Genomic DNA, 27,652 nt, shown 5'->3' with positions numbered 1-27,652 from the left:
AGAACCACAAATGGTGGGAGCAATGGCTGTGGATATCCCAAATCAGTACCATGATTTAGCTAAAGTCTTTGACAAAGGGGGAGCAGTCAGGTTACCACCCCATAGACCCTATGATTGCGTGATTGATTTGGAACCAGGAGCTAAGTTACGTTAAGTTATGTAGTAGAATCTACGCTCTGACTGAAAAAGAGAACCAGCATTTACGAGAATATCTAGATGATATGTTAAAGAAGGGATTTATTAGACATTCCACCTCCCCAGTTTCATCACCATTATTCTTTGTCCCAAAGAAAGAGGGCACTCTTAGGACATGTATTGATTATAGGGCGTTGAATAAGGTGACAGTAAAAAACAGGTACCCCTTACCTTTGATTTCAGTGTTATTGGACCAAGTGAAAACGGCATTGAATTACACCAAATTAGACTTGAGCGGGGCCTATCATTTGATTTGCGTTAAGGAGGGTGATGATTGGAAGACAGCCTTTAGGACTAAGTTTGGTTTGTTCGAATATCTTGTTATGCCTTTTGGATTGTGTAACGCTCCTGCAGCATTTCAATATTTTATGCAGGAGGTGTTGAGTGAGTTCCTAGATGTGTTTGTCATCGTGTATATTGATGACATTTTGATCTATTCATCTTCTGAAGAGCAACACATAGAGCATGTGAGGGCAGTGTTGAAGAAATTACAAGACTATCAGTTGTATGTAAAATTAGAAAAATGTGCCTTCCATACCACCCAAGTCGAATTTCTTGGTTTTATTTTGACTCCTTCTGGTATTGTAATGGACAAAAAGAAGGTGCAAGCAGTTACTGAATGGCCAGCGCCTCAATGTATCAAGGATATCCAATCCTTTTTGGGTTTTGCAAATTTTTACAGGCGATTTATTTCCAATTTTTCACAAATTGTTATACCTATTACTAAAATGTTAAGAAAGGCCACTAAATTTTGTTGGAACTCTGAGGCAGAAGTAGCTTTTCAGGAGTTAAAGAAAGCAATCACGTCAGCTCCGGTCCTGAGACACCCTAACACGGAGAAACCATTTCAAGTAGAAACTGATGCCTCCAATGTGGCTGTTGGGGCAGTATTGTCTCAGAAGGATGAAGGAGGAGTGTGGCATCCAGTGGCTTTCTACTCTCGTAAGCTTACCAGTTGTGAACAAAATTATTCTATTACGGATAAAGAGTTATTGGCAATTAGAGCAGCCTTTCTGGAGTGGCGACATTATTTGTTGGGGGCCAAACATCAGGTTACAGTGGTCACAGATCTTTAAGAACTTACAATATTTCAAGACAGCACATTCATTGAGTCCTAGGCAGTTACGGTGGTCACAGTACTTTAATGAGTTTAATTTTGTGGTTACTTTCAGACCAGGAAGAAATAATGGTAAAGCTGACGCTTTATCTAGGCAGCAAAATCTGGACAGCAGTATAACAGAAGTTAAGACCATCATTCCGGTGGAAAAAGTAGTAGGAGCGGTAATGACTCAATTAGTGAAACAAGTAAAACAAGAAATGAAAGGAAATAAAAAGATGGAGTGGGGAGGGGTGAATCCCGCGGAAACATTTCATAATGGTCTCCCCTATTATGCAGGGAAATTGTATTTACCAACGCATGCCTTGCAAAGAAAAGCGTTATAATGGTGTCACAATTCCCCTCTAGCCGGACATTCTGGAAGCAAAAAGACACAAAGTATGTTAGAAAAGTATTTCTGGTGGCCAGGATTAAGACAAGATTCTATTAAATACATTCAAGAGTGTGAAACATGTGTATGAAGTAAATCAGATCATACTAAGAAAGCAGGTTTACTAAAACCTTTACCCACACCGGAAAAGGTTTGGACACATATATCTATGGATTTCATTACTGATTTGCCTACAGATGACCAGTATGACACAATTTGGGTGGTAGTGGATTAATTATCTAAACAAACCCATTTCGTGCCTTGTAGAGTGTGATGCTGGATATGCATCAGAGGGACAGGGCCGCTGAATCCTTGTCCTTTACTGCTTTTTATCGTGTGTTCTGTCATGTTTACTGCCCCGGAGTCCATGTGGGACTCCTGGCAGTGCAGCTCTCTTTTGGTTTGGTGAACAGACCCAGGGGATACCCTTATGGCACCCATGGGTAGGGGTACAACCCTGTACCCCTAGTGTATGTTTTTGGGCACCTGTGGGTGGCCCACAGAGCAGGGTATGGGCTGGTGGCAGCTCCATGCTGAATTTGACAGGTGCTCTGGGTGTCCTCCATTTTGGGATACCCAGGCCCTGCCATTGGGATCAGTTGATTCCTGATAGGAAACAAGATGGCCCCTGTGGCCTCTTGCTTTCTATTGCCTGTTACCTTGTTTCCTAAAGTCCTGGGAAGCCCTGACTCTGTCCCTTCCCCCTGACTGGCTGTTGGGTGGAAGTTCCATATATGGTGTTGTGAAGGCCCAGCTAGACTGACTGGAGCCTTCCCAGTGACTGTATGTTGTGGGTACCTCCTGTGGGTGGGACCTGGGTGAATGGAGTGTGTGGCCAATATACACTCCTTGTTGTGGTTGTCTGGTTTCTGGCATGAGAGACAAAGACTGAGACAGCCCTGCCCGAAACTGGCCTGAATGCAGTGTGTAGTGTTGAATGGCTGGGTACTTGTCCCAATCCACATTCCTTGTTGTGAGTGTCTGAAAGGGAGGAGTGTGGCCTGAATGCACTGTGTGCCTGATTGGCTGGCTGACTGCATGAATGCCCTTCTGTATGATTGGCTGCTGAGTGTGTGCCAGCAGTGTGGATGAGAGACAGAATAGTATATCTGGGGACCTCTCACCACTGGTGATTGTTCAGAAGCGTTCAGAAGCTGAGTCTCCACTCTAAGAGTAACTGAAACTGCTGATCCTCGACGTCCAGCTGGAAGAAGACGACTTGCTGTTGCATTTGCTTCGACCGATCCGAAGGCTGCCGAAATCGTCGAAGACTGACCCGAGAGAGGACCTGGTAAGGCGCCCTCTTCCCGTTCTCCGAGGGACCATCAAGCACCGCTCCATCTTGGCCGAAGCGCCCTGGAAGTCAGACCCTCGAAAGGCTGCCGACCCGAGACGGGACCGCCGAGGAGATCGAAGTGAAGCACCCGGACATCGCCGCCGTCGAAGTCCATTGCGGTCGACCAGGGTTCGCAGCTTTGTGTAACCGCTGGAGGCCCGTCGAAGTTGTGTTGCCCAGCCGTGGGAACCACTTGATGCCGTGCCGCCGACGACCGGAGCCGTACGCTCCTTGCCTAAGAACATTTGAATCGAAGGACTCCCTCGTCCGCACCGTCGACCGCTTTATCCTGCCGGAGAAAGTCGAGGACGACCAACGCGCCGAGGAGAAACCTGCCGGTGGGCTTCCCGCCACCCGAAGACTGCAAAGACTCGAACGACTTGACGCCCCTGCTGGGCCCCCGTCTCCACAATCTTTGCGGTCCAGAACAATTGTCATCGAGGTGCCCCGCACGCCTCTGCCTTGCAGGACGCCGACGCTCCGTCGTCGACGAGCACCGCTTGGATCGAAGCTGCCGCCTCATCGACGCCGTTCTACCCTGTCTGTTGTCGGACGTTCGACGCCCCGTGTCTCCCGCTTGAAAGGGAAGGCATATTCCCCGACGCCGAACGCCGAGTTCCTCGACACTTCTCGACGCCTCTCGACGATCTGTGACTCCCGCTTGAATGGGGGTCGCTCAAGAAGGATCTGTCGACACCTCTTCGAAGAACTCGACTCCACCAGGTACATTGGGGGGATAAAAACATTATAGGAGGGAATAAGACTTGCAGAACAATATATGGACTGGGCTTGTGCTATATCTTTATTTTACCGGTTGCCCAGGTGGGGTGATCTCCACACAGAACTGTGTCTAGTGGTAGGGGCCAGTATTCTGCCTATTGCTCAACCATCTTATTTTCTCTCCTCTCTCTATTGCTGGTTTCACTCTATTGATCTGTGTGACATTGTTACAGTATTGTTGATGCACTTTAATGAGATCTAATACAAAGGGTGGTACCACTTTAGAATTGTATATATTTGCCATTGTTGATTTTCCTAAGTACAAAGTGAGTTATTATGATAAGTGTACATAACCTTGAATATTGATTATATAAAGACTGTGTTCTAACCAATACAGTGTGTGGACATTCCTTTGTGGGGGCTTGGGGACTACACTGTACTCAAGAACCAGCCTGCATCACCTCCTGAGAAGCTAGGCCTTGATTGCTCGCCCATTGCTACCGTAATAGAGAATCTTGGCTGGGGTCTTCTGTGCCTCTCTTCTACCATATAGAGAGCAGAAGTACAGACACCCCCTACCGGTCCTTTACAGCTGGTGGCAGCGGTGGGATGCTTATGGTTTTAAGAATCAGTGTATAACCGTGCCACTTACAAAAGATATCTGCACTTTATTAAATTAAGGTTTAGTTGTGTACAAGATAACTACATTACAAACAATGGAGTCTATTGCAAATGGCAAATTGACTCGGATGAGCTTGGAGGCTCTCCAGAGTGCTTGTGAAGCCAGGGAGTTAGACTTTGTGGATAAGTCTAGGGCTGAGCTGATAGCTGCCCTGGTGGACTACCAGACTGATGGTGAAACTCTTGATGAGGGGGGAATGCAACCAATGAGGACTCTGCCCCTGGGGTTTCTGCGGAATCTGTTTCTGGGAATGCCGCCATTCCTGCTGCCTCTGTTCCAAACCCCAGCAATTCCTTGGAGCTTGAGTTATTAAGGATGAAATTGGCCTTTGAATACCGCAAGTTGGAAATAGATGCTGAACTTAAGAAAGAGGAGTTGGCTCAACAAGTGGAGCTCAAGAATATAGGGATCTTGAACTCAGAAATAAGGACCTTGAACTCAAGAGCCAGGACACTGAATGTCAGTGAATCCAGCTAGAGAAAGCTAGAGTGGAGACTTCAGCTAAAACCAGTGAGAGTGTCAGGTCCCCAGCCACCAAGTTTATGAAAGATTTGGTTGGTGTATTTGTGGAGGGTTCAGATATCCTCCAATGGATTGAAGCGTTTGAAATGGCTTGTGCGATTCATGATGTTGATAAAAGAGATTGGGCTAAGTGTTTGTTAAGCAGAGTGCCTCAAACTGGATATGACTGTATTCTGAAGCTGAGTGTGGAAGAAAGGGGTCAGTATGAGTGTATGAAGTCTGCTTTGATTGCCAAGTTTGGCAAGACACCTACCCAATACCTTAGAAGGTTCAGGGATTTTAAGAAAAGAGAGAATGTGTCTTGGGTTGACTGGGTGAGTGCTGCGCACATGAACATGATGGGGTGGATCGATGGATACAAGGTCAAGACTTTTGTTGAATTGTCCCACCTCTTGTTTTTTGAGCATTTTTCTGAAGCCTGTTCACCAGAGCTGCGTCAGTATGTGGCTGACCAGAACATTTTGGACCCCTTTAAGCTGGCTAGGTTGGCTGACAAGTGGGTCTCCCACCGGGTGTCCCCTAAGGACTCCAGTGGGAAGGACAAGGACAAAGAAAAGGGGGCCTCTCAGAAAGCTGAGGAGTCCCACAAGCAGTCACAGTCGGGTAAACCTAAACCTTCCTCTCCCAAGACCCAAAAATCTAGTGGGGATAAGTCATCTGTGGGTGGGAATAAGAGTGGTGGTCCACCTGCTGCAAAGCAGGCTCCCAGTGGTTCCAGTACCATACCCCGCACTCCTGGCGCTTGTTGGGACTGTGGGGCTCTGGATCACAAAAGGGATGACTCCAAGTGTAAAGGTAAGGCTCTTGGAGTACAGGCTGTCAGCCTGACCTACCCTTACCCCGTGTCTGAGGTGGAGGCCACTGTCCTCCCCTCCTCTACCGGGATCTCATTTGGTGCTCCGGTAGAGATTTCCTTAGTGTCCCTTGGGGCCTGGGACCAGTATGCAGAAGTACTGGCAACTATCCCACAGAACACCCATAGGTTTTTGAGAAGTGTCCTCTTGAATGGCCAGCCTTCTACTGGTTTGAGAGACACTGGGGCAAGCATGACAGTGGTGGACAGGACCCTGCTCAAGCCAGAGGACTATGTAGGTGCTCCTCTGAGAACCACCAGGTTAGCTGGTGGGCCTCCCAAATTATCACCTGTAGCCTTAGTCACACTCATGATTGGAGACAAGACAGCAAAGCTTCCTGTCCTGGTTCAGGACAATGTCCCTGCTAACATTCTGTTAGGAAATGATCTAGTAGAGTTGGGGATGGTCTTCCCATGACTGCTGCTGCAGTCACTAGGTCACAGGTGACACCGGGTCTGGCTGTGGGTCAGGTACCCGAGCCAAAGGCGAGGCCGAAGGCAAGAAGAAGGAAGACCAAGAAGGCCACCTCGGTGGAGGGAACACCTTCTCTTCCTGCTGTTCCGACAGCACCCATTGGGATCCATGCTCCGGACGGGCTGGGTCCAGTGGAAAACCCAAACTCAACTCCTGTGGGAGAAGAGACAGAAGACTCTCCTGTGGGAGAGGTTCTCAACCCGGAGGATCATCCCGACCTTCAATGCTTGTTAGCTGAAGGGGGACCGTCCCGGGCGGACTTCTGTAAGGGACAGAGAGAGTGCCACTCTCTCGAGGGACTGAGGAAACAGGCCCTGGCCCAGGCACAAGGAGAGGTGCCTAGGAATTTCCGGATTTATTGGGAGGGTGAGCTCCTTGTTAGTGAGCCCACTAAGCCTGAACCTGGTGCCCGCAAGAGGTTGGTGGTACCCCAGGTTTACAGGCCCTTCCTACTGCAGTTGGCGCATGAGGTGCCCTTGGCTGGTCATCTTGGGACCAAGAAGACTAAGCAGAGGCTCTCTGCCCATTTCTACTTGCCTAGGATGGGAGTAGAGGTGGAGTCCCACTGCAGGACCTGCCCAACTTGTCAGTTGTCTGGCAAGACTGGAGGTAGTGTCATTGCCCCACTGCAGCCATTGCCAGTGGTTGGCACACCATTTGAGAGGGTGGGCATCGACATCGTCGGTCCCCTTGACCCTCCCACTTCAGGTGGACATCGGTTCATCCTGGTCTTGGTAGATCATGCCACCAGGTACCCTGAGGCAATACCCCTTCGGACTGTTACTGCCAAGGTGGTTGCCAGGGCTCTCCTGGGCATTTTCACCCGTGTTGGATTCCCCAAGGAGGTTGTCTCTGACAGAGGATCCAACTTCATGTCTAGTTACATGAAAACCATGTGGAAAGAGTGTGGGGTAACCTACAAGTTCTCCACCTCTTAACACCCCCAGACCAATGGTCTGGTTGAGAGATTTAATAAAACTCTCAAGGGCATGATAGGGGCTTTGGAAGAACCCCTAAGGAGGAAATGGGATCTCCTCCTGCCATGCCTGCTGTTTGCTTACAGAGAGGTACCTCAAGAGGGTGTTGGTTTCAGCCCCTTTGAGTTACTCTTTGGACATCCCGTGAGGGGGCCCCTCGCCTTGATTAGAGAAGGCTTGGAAGCCACCCCTCCAGGTCCCGCCAAGTAAGTGGGGGACTATGTGTTAGGCCTCAGACGGAGGATGACACAGATGATGGGTCAGGCAACAGCAAATCTCAAGGCCAGCCAGGAATTGAATAAGTACTGGCATGACCTTAAAGCCTCGCAAGTGGATTGGACTCCGGGACAGGAAATCCTTGTGATGGAGCCTACCAAGCCTAGAGCTTTGGCAGACAAGTGGACTGGACCCTTCAGGATCATCTCCAAGATGGGCGAAGTCAATTATCTGGTTGACATGGGAGCCTCTGGGGTAGCCCCTCAGATATTCCATGTCAACAGGCTCAAGCCTTTCCACCGGCGAGCAGAAGTCTCATGTCTCTTGCTAGCTTCAGGGCAAGAAGAGGATGAGAGTGAGCCCCTTCCTGATTTGCTGCATAGCAACCCTCAGGATGGCTCAGTGGAGGGAGTACATCTCTCCCCGGATTTGACAACAGAGCAACAGAGGGCCTGCAGGGCTTTACTCCAACAGTATGCCTCTCTGTTTTCACTGACGCCAGGCCTTACACCGTGGTGTAGGCATGAAATTGACACTGGTGACAGTGTGCCTGTCAAAAGCAGGTGCTACCGTATGTCAGATACCGTCAAGAACCACATCCAGGCTGAGGTCGCCAAGATGTTGGATCTGGGTGTTATTGAACCCTCAACCAGTCCCTGGTCCAGTCCAGTGGTCCTTTTCCCCAAGGCAAGTTCCCAGGCGGGTAGCAAGGATTGGAGGTTCTGTGTGGACTACCGAGGAGTCAATGCCGTCACCAAAACTGACGCGCACCCATTGCCCAGGGCTGATGAGCTCGTGGACACCATAGGTGCTGCCAAATTTGTGAGCACCCTTGAACTTACCTCAGGCTATTGGAAAATAGCTCTGACGGACCATGCCAAGGAAAAGACGGCCTTCTCAACACCTGAGGGACTCTACCAGTTTAGGGTCATGCATTTTGGGTTGAAGAATGCCCCTGCCACCTTCCAGAGATTGGTCAACCATGCGCTCAGTGGGCTGGAAGCCTTTTGTGTGGCTTACTTAGACGACATTGCCGTCTACAGTTCCACTTGGGAAGAGCATTTGACACATCTGGATAAGGTGTTGCAGGCCTTGAAAAGGGCTAACCTCACTATCAAGGCCACCAAGTGCCAGATAGCTCAGAGGAAAGTTACCTATCTTGGTCATGAGGTAGGAGGGGGTCAAATCCAACCTCTCTCCAGTAAAGTACAGGATGTACAGAACTGGGAGACTCCCACTACTCAAACCCAGGTGAGAGCCTTTTTGGGCCTCACTGGGTACTATCGCAATTTCATGGCAGACTATGGAACCATAGCTGCAACCCTGACAGCTCTAACTTCACCCAAACAGCCTAGGAAGGTTAATTGGACCGAAGACTGTCGGAGGGCCTTTGATGGCTTGAAAGAAAGTCTGTGTAGGGCACCTGTGTTGTGTGCGCCTGACTACAGCCGACCCTTTATCGTCCAGATGGATGCCTGCGACACCGGAATTGGAGCTGTCTTGTCCCAGTTAGATGACAAAGGGAGAGAACATCCTATCATATTCATCAGTAGACAACTCAAGGGTAGAGAACTTAGGTGGGCTACTGTTGAAAAGGAGTGTTTTAGCATAGTTTGGAGCCTTAGGCGTTTTAGGCCCTACCTTACGGGGTCTACCTTCAAGGTCCAAACAGATCATAAGCCCCTGAAGTGGCTTATGCAGATGAAGGGTGAGAATCCGAAATTGCTCAGGTGGTCCATTAGCCTGCAAGGGCTAGACTTCACCATAGAGCACAGACCAGGGAAGAGTCACGATAATGCAGATGGCCTTTCCAGAAGGTATGTTGACCGTCTGGATGAGGGTGTCTATCCCGTGGGAGATTAGACACCCTCCCCCTCAGTCTGGGGGGGGCGACTGTGATGCTGGAAATGCATCAGAGGGACAGGGCCTCTGAATCCTTGTCCTTTACTGCTTTTTATCGTGTGTTCTGTCATGTTTTCTGCCCCGGAGTCCATGTGAGACTCCTGGCAGTGCAGCTCTCTTTTGGTTTGGTGGACAGACCCAGGGGATACCCTTATGGCACCCATGGGTAGGGGTACAACCCTGTACCCCTAGTGTATGTTTTTGGGCACCTGTGGGTGGCCCACAGAGCAGGGTATGGGCTCGTGGCAGCTCCATGCTGAATTTGACAGGTGCTCTGGGTGTCCTCCATTTTGGGATACCCAGGCCCTGCCATTGGGATCAGTTGATTCCTGATAAGAAACAAGGTGGCCCCTGTGGCCTCTTGCTTTCTATTGCCTGTTACCTTGTTTCCCAAAGTCCTGGGAAGCCCTGACTCTGTCCCTTCCCCCTGACTGGCTGTTGGGTTGAAGTTCCATATGTGGTGTTGTTGTGAAGGCCCAGCTAGACTGACTGGAGCCTTCCCAGTGACTGTATGTTGTGGGTACCTCCTGTGGGTGGGACCTGGGTGAATGGAGTGTGTGGCCAATATACACTCCTTGTTGTGGTTGTCTGGTTTCTGGCATGAGAGACACAGACTGAGACCGCCCTGCCCGAAACTGGCCTGAATGCAGTGTGTAGTGTTGAATGGCTGGGTACTTGTCCCAATCCACATTCCTTGTTGTGAGTGTCTGAAAGGGAGGAGTGTGGCCTGAATGCACTGTGTGCCTGATTGGCTGACTGACTGCATGAATGCCCTTCTGTATGATTGGCTGCTGAGTGTGTGCCAGCAGTGTGGATGAGAGACAGAATAGTATATCTGGGGACCTCTCACCACTGGTGATTGTTCAGAAGCGTTCAGAAGCTGAGTCTCCACTCTAAGAGTAACTGAAACTGCTAATCCTCGACGTCCAGCTGGAAGAAGACTTGCTGTTGCATTTGCTTCGACCGATCCAAAGGCTGCCGAAATCGTCGAAGACTGACCCGAGAGAGGACCTGGTAAGGCGCCCTCTTCCCGTGCTCCGAGGGACCATCGAGCACCGCTCCATCTTCGCCGAAGCGCCCTGGAAGTCAGACCCTCGAAAGGCTGCCGACCCGAGACGGGACCGCCGAGGAGATCGAAGTGAAGCACCCGGACATTGCCGCCGTCGAAGTCCATTGCCGTCGACCAGGGTTCGCAGGTTTGTGTAACCGCTGGAGGCCCGTCGAAGTTTTGTTGCCCAGCCGTGGGAAGCACTTGCCGCCGACGACCGGAGCCGTACGCTCCTTGCCTAAGAACATTTGAATCGAAGGACTCCCTCGTCCGCACCGTCGACCGCTTTATCCTGCCGGAGAAAGTCGAGGACGACCAACGCGCCGAGAAGAAACCTGCCGGTGGGCTTCCCGCCACCCGAAGACTGCAAAGACTCGAACGACTTGACGCCCCTGCTGGGCCCCCGTCTCCACAATCTTTGCGGTCCAGAACAATTGTCATCGAGGTGCCCCGCACGCCTCTGCCTTGCAGGACGCCGACGCTCCGTCGTCGACGAGCACCGCTTGGATCGAAGCTGCCGCCTCATCGACGCCGTTCTACCCTGTCTGTTGTCGGACTTTCGACGCCCCGTGTCTCCCGCATGAAAGGGAAGGCATTCAAGAAGGGTCGTCGATTCCCCGACGCCGAACGCCGAGTTCCTCGACGCTTCTCGACGCCTCTCGACGATCCGTGACTCCCGCTTGAAAGGGGGTCGCTCAAGAAGGATCTGTCGACACCTCTTCGAAGAACTCGACTCCACCAGGTACATTGGGGGGGTAAAAACATTATAGGAGGGAATAAGACTTGCAGAACAATATATGGACTCGGCTTGTGCTATATCTTTATTTTACAGGTTGCCCAGGTGGGGGGATCTCCACACAGAACTGTGTCTAGTGGTAGGGGCCAGTATTCTGCCTATTGCTCAACCATCTTATTTTCTCTCCTCTCTCTATTGCTGGTTTCACTCTATTGATCTGTGTGACATTGTTACAGTATTGTTGATGCACTTTAATGAGATCTAATACAAAGGGTGGTACCACTTTAGAATTGTATATATTTGCCATTGTTGATTTTCCTAAGTACAAAGTGAGTTATTATGATAAGTGTACATAACCTTGAATATTGATTATATAAAGACTGTGTTCTAACCAATACAGTGTGTGGATATTCCTTTGTGGGGGCTTGGGGACTACACTGTACTTAAGAACCAGCCTGCATCACCTCCTGAGAAGCTAGGCCTTGATTGCTCGTCCATTGCTACCGTAATAGAGAATCTTGGCTGGGGGTCTTCTGTGCCTCTCTTCTACCATATAGAGAGCAGAAGTACAGACACCCCCTACCGGTCCTTTACATATAGGCATTCCGGGAGCGGGGAAATTGGCAGAGTTGTTCTTACAAAATGTGGTCAGATTACATGGTCTACCTAAAAGTATTGTATCAGATAGAGGCCCTCAATTTACTTCCAAAAGTTGGCGTGCTTTCTGTCATATGTTAGGAATTGACTGTGCGTTGTCTACCAGTTATCATCCACAAACGGATGGACAAACAGAGAGAGTAAATCAGACGCTTGAACAGTATTTGCGCTGTTATTTAAATGATGGCAGAGAGTCTTGGGTACAATCTTTATGGTTGGCGGAGTTCACGTACAATAATACTGACAACGTTTCGTTGGGTATGGCTCCAAACGAATGTTTGTATGGTGAAACACAGAATATGTTACCAGAGCATTTACCGGACATGGAGAATATTCCTATGCTTCAGGATAGAAAAAAGTTCTACACATCAGACTGAAGGCACGAGATAATTTAGAACAGGCTAAAGAACAGTATAAAAAATATGCAGACAAAAGAAGGAGAGCGACTCCTTTGTATAAGGTGGGAGATAAGGTATGGCTGGCTACTCACAATTTGCCTTTGAAAGGACCTCGTAAATTCGCCCCTAAATTCATTGGACCATACGAGATTGTGAAATGTATATCTAAGTTAGCGGTCAAATTGAAGTTGCCTCAAACCCTGAAGATACATCCAGTGTTCCATGTGTCTTTGCTTAAACCTGCAGCTCCCGGGACGCGAGTGCAGAGACCACCAGCAATTATCAAGGATGGGCAGATGGAATTCGAAGTGAAGAAGTGAAGAAGATATTGGACTCCCGACGGAGACAGAATCAATTATTACAGAATCCTTTCCTTTGTCAATCCACCCCCTTTCCCTAACTCCGTCTTCCCCCCATTGGCTGCCACGTGGTTCCCTGTGATATTATATTCAGGCGCCCGTGCCAACCACAGTGGGAGGGTCGATCTATTCGGCTTCTGTGGTTCGGGAGAGGGGGTTGAGTCCCCTATTCCCTTGTGAGCTTGACACCTGTTCTATTAAATGGTCCCTGAGTACTGCTTTGCTCGCGTCCCAAATCGTGCCCCAGTTTACATCCCCCATGTCATTCTCGCTGAAGTATGCTTCCATAGTTTCTCTAATGTGGGCGCGGATCAATGGGTCATCTAACAGGAAGTAATTTAGCCTCCAAGAAGGTTTCTTGGGAGAGACCGGTCGGAGGGGGGTTATGGCCAGCAGGACCGGAGAGTGATCTGCTAGTGATTCGGGAAGTATATCCATCTCCAGTACATTTTGGATCAGTGAATCGGATATGAAAAACATTTCTTGCCTTGAGAACCCCCCCCGTGGACCGCCGAAAAATATGTGTAATCCCTTTCTTCCTGTTGGCAGTATCTCCATACCTCAATCAAGGAGTGGTCTTTCAGTAGGGAGGTGAGGGCCTTAAAATTGTTCCCATCATTTGCTGTTGGCAGTAAAGTGTTATTGACTAAGGGGTTGACCAAAGCATTGAAATCCCCTCCTAAAATCACTTCCCCCTCAGCATGATCAAATACAGCTTTTGACACCTTTGAGAAGAATTGGTTTTGGTTATTATTAGGGGCATAAATGGAGATCAATGTGACTTTACGGCCATCTAGTATGGCGTTGATCAACAAGAATCTCCCCTCCTCATCTCGGACCACTCCCTGACTTTTAAATGAAATCCCCTTGCGCACCAGGATGGCAACCCCTCACTTTTTCATCCCGCTTCAGGTGAAAAATTTGGTGGGATAGAGCTTATCGTTAAGGCGGAATTCATCAGCCGGTTGTAAATGGGTCTCTTGGAGAAACAAAAATGATGCGTCTAAGGATTTTAGCCTGTGGAAGATGGCTTTACGTTTCAGGGGGAATTCAACCCTTGCACATTGAGCGAGATGAATTTATCACTAGGGGTTGCAATGGTGCAGTCGCTCAAGACTTTGCCTTACGCTGCCTCTTTTGGCCAAATATGGGGAAGTGTAACTTCTTGGAACATTGCAGTGCAACTTGACTGGATACTGTGGTGAATCAAAGCATAATGTCCCCCTACCAACTTCGAGGTGGGGTGTACTAAAAAAAAAACAAAAGAAGAGTTATAATAGAAACAGATGGTAAAGAAGATGGTAACAAATGAGCAAGCTACTTTCATCGGAAATTGCATTGTCTTTAGTCCCCATGGTAATTTAAACCTAGTACAAAATATGTCGGGCGCCATCCATTCCGATGCCCAAGTCAACTTACTAAATGGAATTTTCAAGCCCAAACTCAAGCAAATCTAAACATGGGATCAAGGGGGGGGGGGCACGTGAACGCCCAAGCCGCTCTTGGCCTGCAGTTGAGCTGGGTTAGTTTCCTGCTGCTGTTTCAGTTTAAACTTCCAGTGAGATGTTCCCAGGTGCTCTTCAGGTGCAGAGAAAGAGATTTCCAAAGCTGTCCAGAATTCCTCATCCTGCTAAACCAATCACCTTCTTTGGGTGCTCGCGAAGCCCCAACGGGGGTCCAAAAGGTGAGCGTCTCTCCTCAGAGAACCTTTAACCTCCTACCCTCAAACTATTCAGGTTGCTGCCCAGCTCTCTCCCTCCGATGATGCTGGAGGTGAAGCCTCCTCAGGTGCTTTGGATACTTTCCCAGGGTCGGATTCCCGGTTTGGAGTCGTGGTGGATTGCGGTCGACGCCGGGACCTTCCCCGCCTAGCTTTTGGTGGGGTGTATGAGGCAGAGCCATTCTCTTCATGAGATCGCGGATTAGGGCCCCCATCTTTGGGTGTCTCGCCCATTAAGCCTTTCGCTTCTTCCTCTGATGAGATTATATGATGTTGATTATGGAGTTGAAACATCAACTTACATGGGAACCCCCAGCGGTAGCGGATTTTCTGGTCCCTCAACCAGGATGTCACCTTCTGTAGTCGCCGTCTGCGCGCCAGTGTGTAAGGAGCCAGGTCCTGAAACAGTTGGATCTCCGTACCCTGAAAACGTATTGAGTCGGAGTCTCTGGCTGCAGCCATGATCTCCTTTTGGCGATAAAAGTGAACTCGAATGAGTACATCTGGAGTTAAGTTTTCCTTCATCTGGCCCGAACAGTACATCCGATGTGTTCTGTCTAGCTTCAAGTCCTCGTTTGGTGGCAGCCCTAGGCGGGCTCTGAAGAATGACTACGTATTCGGCCAAATCCCTGTCAGGAATCTGCCGGGGGATCCCCCGAAGGCGCACGTTGTTTCTCCTTCATCTATTTTCTAGGTCAGCCTGTTTTGCCCAAATATCTTCAAGTTGCTTCTCAATGGCCTTTACTCTTCCCGCTAGTGCTTCACTGTCATGAGATTGAACGCAGGTTACGTTCTCCAGGTCGTTAACTCTGGACTCCATTCCCCCAAGGTGGGATGAGAGGTCTGCCAGTGATTGAGCCAGGGAGTCCTTGGAGGTCTTGATCTCCTTTTTAATTTCTTGGGTGATGTCCTGTTTAAATGACTTAAACATTCCCTCCAGATCCTCCCTGGATACCGCCATTTTGGCAGACAGCTTCGGGGGTGGGAGCGGGTGAATTTAGGCCGTGGTGGTGCTTGTGTGGAGTGGGTCTCCGAGCTGTGGTGTTAGATAGGCCTGAATACTACGTGACTTCTTTTTAGCTATTGTTTTGGGCATCCCTTGACAGGGTTGTCGAGGACGCCTATTTGCCTTCTCAGACCAATCAGGTGCAACTCAAGGGCGAGGCGTTCCGGGGTTCCCAACATGTTTTTTGTTGTTCATAGGAGCCCTCCGGGGTGTGTGAGGCTTCAATTGTGTAGTGGGGTGCCCGTTCTCAGCCGTTGGAGTTACCCTCCAGAGTTCTCTCTTTAATGCTGTGGCATGGAGCTCAAGGGAAGCACAACCGCATGGCGTGCTGCCTAGCCATGCCCCCAGGCTGTACAATTTCTGCGATAGTGTTTTTTCTGATGCTAGGTCATCCCAGAAGTCTTGAAGCTCTGTTTTTTCTGCTTTTGTTAAGTAAGCTGTAACATATCTTGCAACAGCAGTAGAATTGTCTGCAATGTACTGCACATCTATGTTTACATTCCATAAGAGGGCACTGATTGCATTGTAATCATTTATATATTTTGATTCTTCTGTTCTTTTTATGTAATACATGTTCTTAGGTGATTTACCTTTAACACTATGTCAAACTGAAGACATGAAGTTGTTTACTTCACCTGTTCTGTAACTGGTCTAGGGAAACCAAAGCAGCATTTGGTGTAGTATTTACCTTTGTTTTTGTATTTGCGACGACAATATTTGCCACATTTGTGACTTTGAAATTATAAAATCTGCCCATGCAGGTGTCCGTTGTGAAGGGATTTCACAAGTGACATATTTGTGGATGAACTGCAAAACAGTGGCATCACTGTCGTGACCAAATTTAGGTGCACCTTTGATCCATAAAAGCATGTGAATATGTGGCGCTCCTTTAGCTTGATATTCTTTTCTCCAAAAGAAGTGTTGCACTTCTCCGAGGGGAGGAACAGTTTTATTGCAAATAAAGTGTAGCAAAGCAATGAAACGATGATGGAAATATCTTGACACATTAACTGGATCTAGAGAGCAAAGTTCTCCAGGTGTTAATATATCTATGCTGGCTTTGCTGTTGTTTGATATGCGTAGAAACTCATGTAAATCTTCCCATGCATATTCTGCACACCTTAGTGTAACAAACCAAGTCGGTGGTCCAAGGTTTCTGATCATAAAACGTATGTCTCTGTGCCGTCGGAACCAGTATTCTTTTGTACCACGCATGTTTGCAAACAAATTTGTTATACTTGATTGTAAAACCTCATCTTTTTCCTGTACTTTTTGTATTAATTGCATAGCTGACATATTTTGAAAATGGGTTCCAGATTTCAAAATGTGTGCAACTCCGTAACGTAGCGTTGCTAGTTCACTTTCAAAGAGTAGGTGGAATATGTATTCCACATTTTGTCTAAATCTGGGATCTTGTGAATACATTCGTAATGAGCAGTATTCTGATGCTGTAATCTGAGTGGATCTATCATCGTATCCTCCACCTTTGCCAGTAGGAAATAGCAGTGGAAAAGCACGTGCTTCTATACTTTTTTTCCCATATGCTCATTGGTGAACATTTAGTTTGTCGCATTTGGTAAGTTTCTAGTGCATCATCTATGCTTTCATTGGAATGCAATGGATGAATTGTGTACTGGTCGAAAAGAGTGGATACTGCAGCAGGATCCAGAAGTTGGAATTGTCCAGTTTCTGATGGCTCTTGAATTATTTCAGTTGTTTCCCTTAAGCTTTCTTCAATATTTATTTCCTTGTAGTACTTGTTATTGTATTTTAGATATTGCAAGGCTTGTCTAACCTTATGTAAGTCCACCAGTTGTTGCCAAATTCTTTTGCCTTTTGTTGGTACACCATTTTCCAAGACAATTAAAGAATGCTCTATTGAACATTGTACTCCTAGAGTGCGTACATTTTCGGTTAGATCTAATGGCAAATAAACTACTTTGCCACGAATGCCTTTCACCAATTCAGAGGGAGGTAATTTAGCTGTTTTTGGGTGAAGGCGTATAATTGCTTGAAATGGGTGGACTGCTTGAATTATGATGCTCTCATACAAATTGAGTTGTTGCAGGGTTTTTGGTAGTGGGAACAGTTTCAAATTATTTGTGAAAGCACGTGAAGGAGTTTGGTTGTTGTCTAGTTTTGTAGTGCAGTAACTGCAACATATTAGGCGTTCACGTATTTCATATTTGTTTTCTGCTAAAAGGTAGAGCGCTAATTCAAACCATTTGGAATCTTCATTGTCTTCTATTTTGTATGCTATGTCTATATTTTTTGTGTTCCTTTTGTAAAACGTTATGCAGAAACACACACACACATAGTTTGGTACTTCAGCCGATGTACTTTTAAATTTTAGTATTTCTTTTTTGTATGTGTGTAATAGAAGGTTGCTATGTGCAGAATAGTTGCTACTCTATTCCAAAACTATTGCATTTTGTAAGTGGCTTTCACTTCCAAAATATTTTCTCTGGATGCGGTCAATTTCTTTTTGTAGGTATTTGGCTGTACCATGCAGAAGAATTGGCCAATTCTGAAGCTGGACTTTTAGCATAGTATATTTTATACACTAGATTTCTTACATTTGAATGATGTATTGATATCCTTTTGATATCATGGAAGGTGCTTTAGCAAATAGGTCCAGAAATGCAGGCTAATGAATGTCTTGTAGTCCTGTGTATATCCATATTTTGCAGCACTTTCATTTTAATTTCATTTTAATTTCATTTTAATTTTGTCTTTACCTTTTACATACTGATTGAGGAACTGATGTAAAGATTTGAAAGATTTGTTAGGAATGGCACACATTGATGTGCACGGCCATTTGTATACTGGACGGTCTGGTTCAGTCGACTCGAGAGGTAATTCTCAGTTTTCAGGGGATACTTTTCTAAGCAGTGTTTCTTGGTCCATGATGGTATTATGGATTTTTTCATACCCCCGTCCACTGCTATGGATGGCAATTGTGTTTGTTTGATTTTGTTTGTATGCTTCTGCATTAAAATATGGTTCTGTGGTTGTCGTGTGACTCCATTCACCTCCACAAATATGTAAGAAGTTATTTTTGTTCACATTCCGTTTATTGATACGTTTCTTTTGTAGTTTGGTACTTAGTTTTGTTAGTGGTTTCATCCTATTTAACACAAATATAAAGAACTTCCTTTTGAGAAGGATTGCACTGTGCTGAGAGCTTGTAGGATACATTTTCTACGGTAGGTTTTAAGGGTTGAAGATGATTTCGGTCCTCTTCTTATTAGATTCTGAAGGACTCTGTGGCGAAACATTTTTGCTCAAATACTTTTTTTTACTACGGGGTCTTGTTACCATATCAGGATTAATAGGAGCATTGTTAGCAGTACTGGTAGCCAATTTTATTGTGAAGATTTTCGTGTTTTGCGCCACATTTTGATGGAGGAGGTAAAGTTTCGGTAGTTGAAGCTTCCATTGTTTTGCTAAATGACATGTATTAGCTGGTTTGTTCCAACTTTCTCTACAAACTCTACTACAGATGGATGCTTAGGTTGGACACTTTAATTTTTATTTGCTCTACTTCTGCGTTCCTTTCTAGGGACTTGTTTTTTGGTAGGCATTCTTTAGGGTCTGTTGAAAAAAAGAAGGCATGGTTTGGTCTGTTGTACAATGTATGTGTGCTGTGTGCATGCGTGCCTGATTTTGATGGGGAAGCTCTTTGTGGTGGTGTGTGAATGTGCATTAGCCTCTTAAAATGATTTGGGAAGGCTATTTTTCTGTTTGTATACTACTACAATGTGCTTCAGATGAGAGTACAAAGTGGGCTAGTGGTGACGAGAAGCATTAATAGTAAACGTAATGGCATAAAATTGAAACAGCTATTTGTTTTCTAGTACTAACATTCAACTGATTCTGTATGTTATATTTGAGTTCCAAACACACAGGGATTTGTGAGCCATTCTGCCTGTTATTCTTTGTTTAATAAATGGGGATGTGGGTAGAATGGTTCAGAAATCAATGTTTTCTTTCGTAGGCAAATTAAATAAATAACCCACACAGTCTCTTTGAGGAATAGTTAGAATATAAAGGTAGTACTGTACTTACTTTTTTGTGTGAAATGACTAGGTTTCTTCAGATATGTCGTTTGCAGTATAGATGCTGTTGATTTTCAGGAAAGTAATCTTCACTGCGATTGTAAAAAAAAGAAGTTATTAACTTTGTGTGTTAAAAGCAGTGATGTCACTGTATACGTTAAATTTTCTATCTTTCGTCGGAGTATTCTCCTTTCATATTTCAACACAGTGCATGTGTGCATTTCACTTTACTATGTGTTGCCTTTGTATGTTATTTGCAATATGTTAGTTGCACATGCTTCAGAAATGAGTACAATCTTTGTTATGAAAATGCCTTGTTTTTTTAAAGCTGTATTATGTAAAGGAGAGAGGTTTGTAAGCGATAGGTCATTATAGTAAATGGGAAAAATTTCTCTACTTTCATATTATAAGTACGATTCCAAAAAATCGGGAGACCCTCAGAGGGTGATGTCACTACAGCAATCGGGAGCGTTTATTTTTCTCATACGATCGCATTGCGAGTAGCATTAATGTAGGCGGTACACAGTACAAAAATCAGACATTTTGTACTGGAAAATCGAGTTTTGCGCTAAATACGGATGGTTGTAACGTATGTATAGGTTATGCGGGAGACAGTAAGAAGTAGTGCGGTTTGTCAATGAAAAATCGGACATCTTGCACTTAAAGGGGGAGCGTTGGTATGTATTGCCTATGCAGATTTAGTAGCATTAATTTGTTTAAATTAAATCATATGGGTTGCATATGTTCTCTGATTAAAATATGCATACCTGTACTTTATACTCATGCATGTGCGCATGCATGGAGCTGTACGTAGAAATCTGCGACACTTGCACAGTAGTTTTTGAAGTAGGTGATATGCAATTATATGCAACTTCCATTCAGAGTCATCGATGGTCCATTTGAAGTGCGAAATGTTGATGACGAAGCTAGATATAGCGCTGTTGAATGTGATTGGTGGATGGTTGTGTGACTGCTAGTTGTGTCCAATGAGGGAATGGATTTGCGACTGATGTGGAAAGGGTAGAAGAACTGGGTAACAGTTACGTGCCACACGTAGACAACGCTTGTATGCGGGTAGGGCGTGCCACAAACTGGTTTCTACAGCAAATCCAGCATGGAAAGGGGACTGTAGGCATCAGCCAATCAGATGTTCACATTGCTCTTTTGTGTCGAAAGACAGTGCATATACTGAAGATGGCAGAGGTGGAGAGGGTCAGGGTTATGGTGCTTGGAGACATTTTTGTCCATGGTTTACAACACTATGCCGAGAGTAGGCATGTGGCACACCATTTCGATGTGAGAGGAGTGGAGGTGGTGTGGAGCGTTAACAGTGATGGCAATGTTGCAGCAATTCTGCAAGTTTGCAAAGACGTGTGTACGATGACCACTCCTCTTGTGGTACTTTTGCACTACAGTGCTTGCCATTTGGGCTACGTGAGTTCACATACTTTGTTGGAAGATTTGGGACAGTTGGTTCAAGCAGTCATGAACATCTTTCCAACTGCGAAAGTAATTTTTTCTTGTTTACTTCCTAGAGGAAAATGGGACAGCAGTTCTGTTTTCTGTCCTGATCAAAGTATTGGGAGGTGTAACGTCAATCACAGCATGCGTGCTTTCATGTTACGAGCTGGTATGTTTTTCTGCAGCCACGATAACATTGTTCCCAGTAATGAAGATTATTTTGAAGCGGATATGTTGCGCTATCTTCTTTGGGAAATGCCATGTTCTTTTGGAATGTAAGGCTTGCTTTAGAGAAGGTTCTGTAATGGTTGTAGGAGTAAAGTAAGAACAAAACATATAAAAAAAATAACAGGTGTCTGTAAGGCATCTGCCCAAAAACAAAAAAAAGGCTCTTTTCAGAGCCCACCTTAAAGGGGAAAAGGGGAATAATACTTAAATGTACAGTCGTCACGCTCTGATACTGTACGTGTCGCGGACATGGCAGTAGTTTGCATGCTGCGCATATTACCAACAGGGATTCTGGGGTGGAGACGCATGCAAATGAGAATGAGCAGAGCTAGAGATTGGTCAATAAAGTTCAGTAGGTGTGTTCTGAACAGAGAGATTTAGTGAGACCGTCTTCTCCCTGACAGGAGACCACAAAGCCGGTTCCATGTAATAATGTCGCCACAAAAATCTTGGCATGCAAAAATATCGCCGAAAAATGGCCGTTTTTTGGGCGACATTATTGCATGGAACATGCGGGGAACACCCCGCAACCCTCAAACATTTTTTTTCTCATTTTTTTCTTGCCATTGTCCCCATATATATGGTCACCCAAATAATATCGCCACAACATTTTCCCTGCGATTATTATTTACGGCAACCATATATATGGCGATATTATTACCTGATGCCACAAAGCCATGGCTCTGTGTGCTCAAAAACAATTATCTGGATTTTGGGAGACTCATGGATACATTGGTTGAAGTTACATGCAGAAAGTTGCCGTCTATCTGCAGATCTTGGATTTCCTCATGTGGAAGTGCACTGGCATGGCGTGCGTGGAATGAGGTGGCTGAACTTGGTACCTCTCTGTGTTACTTTACTGACAGAGCGTCTTCCTGATATACTTATCATTCATTGCGGAGGAAACAGTTTAGGCCATGTCTCTGGAATTTCTTTGCAATTTGCAATGAAGGAAGGACTTGCGAAGGTCATGGACATGTTTCCAAATTGCCAAATAGTTTTTTCCCGTATTGCAGAAAGACAAATATGGCTGCGTTCTTCTGCATTTGACCCACAAATGGAGAAAACAAGACGCAATGTAAATAAGGCTGTTTGTGCCTTTCTAAGGGATGTTGGCATGTCCTCATTCCACAATGAAAACATTTTGTTTCGCAGGTCCCTTTAATTTTTCGCAGAGATGGAGTCCATCTCACATATGCTGGCAATCAGATTTTTATTCGCAATCTACAAAATGCATTGCGCCCTTTTCTGAATTTACAGTAACCTATTTGACAATCCGTTGTTCCCTATCTACAGTTTTTGAAGCACACACAACACCACCGAAAGGCTCTTTTCAGAGCCACCACTTACTACCAGCGTAAAGCCCATTGGTTTTCCTCCACTTGCACCCTCCATTTTTGTGTCCTACGACTGTCTGAGGACTTTTTCAAAAATGCGCGGAGGCCTACAATGGTCACTTGATAGTTCTATTGTTAAACTGAGAAAGGCGGCTCTGAAAAGAGCCTTTTTTGTCATTTTTGTTGTTTTCCACTTTACTGCTTTTGGTCACACAACACACTTGGAGAGGAGGGCAAAGGTAAGGAAGGGACACCAACCACGGGGATAAGAAGGGGCAGGTGAAGAGAGAAAGATCTAGGGTGAGCTTTACTTGGGTAGGAGGCAGTTCTTCTGGTGCACCGTGACCGTAGCCTCAAAAGCACTTCGAAAACTCTCCCCCCTGCAGAGTACTGTGTCGCAATACACACACAATATTGTCACCTCTGAAAGGTAAGGGTCAACAGCATCGCAAATGGCTTGTGAGGCAGCTGGAGGGATACGCTCCCCCACAGGAGTGTCTCTTGTGGTGAGAGGATCGGACACGGAGGATGCTGTGGAGGAACTCAATCTACTACGTTCTTCACATGGCACCACCTTGCGAATGTCCGCACTGTGGAACGAAGTTAGATGTCGCTTCATTGTTGTCGTACCAAAGCTGTACGCACCAGGTCTCCCGCGACTCAGCACCAACTGGCACTGATTACACCTGACCAGGTTCGCACGTGCTTTTGGTACGTTCCCACAAACGGAACACAACCGCCACACCCATGACTCCCGGCGAGTGCTTGTAGTGCGGAGATCCTCCACCTCATTCTCTTCTTCCTCTTCCTCCTCAATCTCTACATCCTCACCCGTATATCCCTCTGCAGGCCCTTGGGGAGGTGGTGGCGGTGGAGAGTTTGGGGGTGGTGCTGAGGCTAATGAAGCACCAGTAGCCATGAATGCCATAACGATTAGTTTCCTATTGGTCGCTACAGCAGTAAAGGCAGCACAACTCAATCTGCTATAGCCAGAAGCAAAATGAAGATGCGCTCGGGGGTGTGGCCATTTATAGGGGTTGAGGGGTGCGCCTCATGACCATCTTGATCACTCGAAAAGCGTTCCAAAAATTTTACACAATACGTCCACAGGTACAGCTATTTTATGGGACATGTGAAATGATGATTTTATACTATGAAAAAATTTCCCTTATGTGTAGAATTTCCCTTATGTGTATAAGTTCTTTTGTAATGTTGCGGAAGCACACAAACTGCACAAATTAGTCCACATGCTTAGCGTGGGTGTGGTCACATGATGACATCCTGAACAAATCCGCGGGGGAAATGGGTGCCCACTGGACGGCCAAGGCAGACTAACAAACGTGCGCATGCGCGCAAGTGTCCTACTGACAGTGTTCGGGTCCTCAAACTAATTAAAACTGCGACACAAGTGAGACGGACAGTTAGGGACAGGCGCAATGTTCGCTGTACTTATGGGTGTACTGCGCATGTGCATACATGATCTCATGACTGTACGGGCAGGTCCAGTGTCCTTAGGACACCTCCATTTTGTTTGACTACAAACGTACCGGCCAGCACGCCTGTTCTACGGACGGTTCCATCTTGGCTGCGGACGATACGGACAGGTATAGTGTCCTTAAAACACTCCCATTTTGCTCATTTACAGACATCCCGGACACCTGGTGTGTTCTAAGAACATGTTTTATCTCGTTTGTGAGCGATACGGAGAAGTATAATGTCCTTAGGATGCCCCTTTCTGTTTATTTACGCACAACTTGCACAGATGGTGCGTTCTAAGATCAGTTCCATCTTGGTTGGCATTGGTACGGGTAGGTGTATTGCCGTTATAACGTCCATATTCTATTGCTTACGGATAGCTCAAACAGGCGCGCTGTTCGCGGACATTTTAAGTCTTTAAAAAAAAAAAGTCCTCAAACTCTTCAACTACAACTATTATACAAACCATTTCTAAACACACACACACACACTTCAATAAACAGAAATACAGGGGGAATCAGATACTGACACGAATATAGGGTAATTAGGATTCAACAAAGGCTGGTTGTGAGGGGATGATTTGTGAGGGGAAGAAGGGATGAATGTCTCATCAAAACGTCTATTTTCTTCTTAAAGGTTTGGGGATGGTTCACTAAGGAATGGAGAAGGGGGACAGGTATAGGTGGGACAGTGATAACATACCTTTCCTCTCACAAACTCCTCCACAAATTCCCTTAAACTTTTGAAATTGTCATTCAGTGTGTCCATTTTCAGTTCTATCCTTTTCATCCTGTCTTCCTCTGTGTTGTTTGTTGGCCTTTCTTCTTTTTTCCCCGGTCTGTTAAAAATAAATGTATGTATATGTTAAATGCCCATAAAATACTGACCTTTCTTTTGCTTATGCAGAGGAGTGTGTACCATTATTATCGCTATCTTCGGACATTTCCGCATGCGGAAAATTCTCCTCCAGCCACTCCAAAGTACTGCACATTTCTGTGTCAAAACAACAGAAAGAAGTTATTTTTTCTGCCCCACATACCAAGAAAAATACACACACATATAAGAAAAATGAAGTTCACTTACTATTTTCTTGGAATTTGCCTTTGTTGCACTGCGTGCATCTACTGTCGATCCTGGAGTTTCTGTGAGGTAATTACGTTGGAGGCATACCTTTTTCTTGTTATGGTACATTCCAATTCATTTTACATGGTCATTAAATGCATGGTTTTTATTTCACACGTTTAGGTTTCCCTATTTATTTATTAGTACTTATAATCCTTTTTCCAAGTTGAGCATTTTTTCTGTAAGACAATAGTACAATTTCAGATACCCCCTCACTGTTTGGGTACTGTTGACCTCGTCCACGCCCGTCCGCAAACAAGCGCTCAGTCCGTGCCTTTCATATATCAATAGCGAGGGGGTTCTGTATGTTCTATGTCACATATATATAAAGTAAGCAAATTATACTACGTATCTCCCAAGATCACATGAAGATAGTGTATATTCAACAAAAAACGTTATTAACGCGATGTTACGATTAAGTTCCCCTTCAAAAAACCTGTGAAATTCAGTAAAAAAAAAACTTTGTTAAAGGGACGTTATGGTTAAGTTGCCCTGCTAAAAACCCGTAAAATTCACTAAAAAAAAAACTTTGCTAAGGGGATATTATGGTTAAGTTGCCCTTCCAAAAACCTGTGCACTTTACTAAAAAAACTTTACAAACGTGCCATTATGGTTCACAGTGAAACCGAAAAACCCCTGAAATTCACCAGTTATGGTAGGCTAAGCAACCATTCCTGCCATCACCACTGTGCACTGCTAACACTAACACCCAGGACATGAAAGATGGCATCACAAATGTCATTGATGACATCACTGACGACATCACATGTTTATCCCCTTTGTTTTTGTTCACTGCTATATATATATATATATATATATATATATATATATATATATATATATATATATATATATATATATATATATATATATATATATATATATATATTCAGTAAAAAAAACTTTGTTAAAGGGACGTTGCACTTCACAGTAAAACCGAAAAACCCTTGACATTCGCTAATTATGGTAAGCTAAGCAACCATAACTCACGCCACCTGCGTGCATTGCTAAGACTAACAACCAGGACATCAAAGATGACATCACAAATGTCATTGATGACATTACTGATGACATCACATGTGCACTTACTTTTCATGCAGAGCCTCAACAAGGGATTGTCATTATAATATTGGCAGAAAAATGTTAGAGATCATTGCAGAACTATCTTATGCCAAATAGTTCATTAAGCAATGCATTGCTAAAAAATTCTATCAGTACATGAACGACCTGGTGAAGAAACTTAAGCATTGTCTGCAGCATGCGCTACAGAGGTGCAATATTCTAAATCTTCCCATGTTAGCTACTAAATTGGTTCCATGTGATTTCATCGCAGGGTTTTTGGGGGGTTTCCCCCTGACCCCCTATCCCCTTTAATAATTTTTATATCCCCATACACCCACACCCAATTTATATAATTTTTTAACCCCACCAAAAAATGCAATGATTCTTTTTTGAAAAAAAATCTGCGGCAAAAAACCCAGCGAAAAAACTGCAGGCGATGAAATTACGTCGTACCACTAAATTGATATATGCTTCTATTACAGAATTTTGCATACTGTAAAACATAAGCATCTACCAATTCTTCCCTTACTGCATAGTTGTACTATTACACACAAAACATAAAGAGACCACAATGCATACAAATAGAAACATATAGAGGGAACATAAAGTAAGCAAAAAAACCTGCAGTATTATCAGAAAGTGTTCATAACCGACCTCATTACCTTCATGCACAGAAAAAAGTCTTGTATTTCAGGATTCCTTCTTCTCCTATGTATACGTTTGATATGATGTAAATGTCCCCTAAGGAAAGTATTGTAATAACATATGAGAAGGGTTAGGACTACAAATATAGCACTTTTTACTTTTTTAATTCCTGACTGACAGTGAAGAAAGGCACCTGGTTTACATATGTCAGTGAACAAAAAAAGAGGGAGCTAGACATGTGATGTCATCAGTGATGTCATCAATGACATTTGTGATGATGTCATCTTTGATGTCCTGTGTGTTAGTCTTAGCAATGCACATAAGTGGCGTGAGTTATGGTTGCTTAGCTTGTCAAAAGAGAAATTATATTGTGTCTCCTGATGCACAAAATATATGTATATTGGCCTACGCCAAGCTGCTCGTAAGTCGCTTGCGAAGGAATCCGTGTTGCAAGGTCCTGACCTTAAAATCAATGTAAGCCGCCATTTTAGGTCAATCCGCCATTTTAGGTTCGCTTTGTAAAAGTCACCCTGTGAGTTAAAATGGTGGACGATGTCATTCCAAAATACAACATGGCCGTCTTGACCTCTGTACGTAGCCAATATGTAACTTGCCTGCAGGCCCTTGTTGAGGTCGTGAACTGAGACCTTGTCCTTCGTTGACCTGTGTGTAAGGGATTACATGTGCAATGAAACTAATCCACGGGTATACGATAAAGACAATGTTTTCAAATACTGAACGTAGAACGCTTGTTTAACTACATTGTATTAATGTTTAAGAAGACCTACATGGGAAATCCCAGAATACACAGTTGCCGTATAGGCTTGTTGATATATGTATTAAAAGCAAACCAGTTATATGCGGATGTGCGAGACTTGGCATGAACCGTAGATCGGTGATGTATTAGTGGAATATTAACCCAAAGTGGGGCTGGACATCGTGCTCACAAAAAGTATAAAAAGCCAATGCATTCT

This window comes from Ambystoma mexicanum, chromosome 1q, assembly GCF_040938575.1.
Source record: "Ambystoma mexicanum isolate Mex_15411 chromosome 1q, UKY_AmexF1_1, whole genome shotgun sequence".
NCBI lineage: Eukaryota > Metazoa > Chordata > Amphibia > Caudata > Ambystomatidae > Ambystoma > Ambystoma mexicanum.
This window is presented reverse-complemented; position numbering follows the sequence as displayed.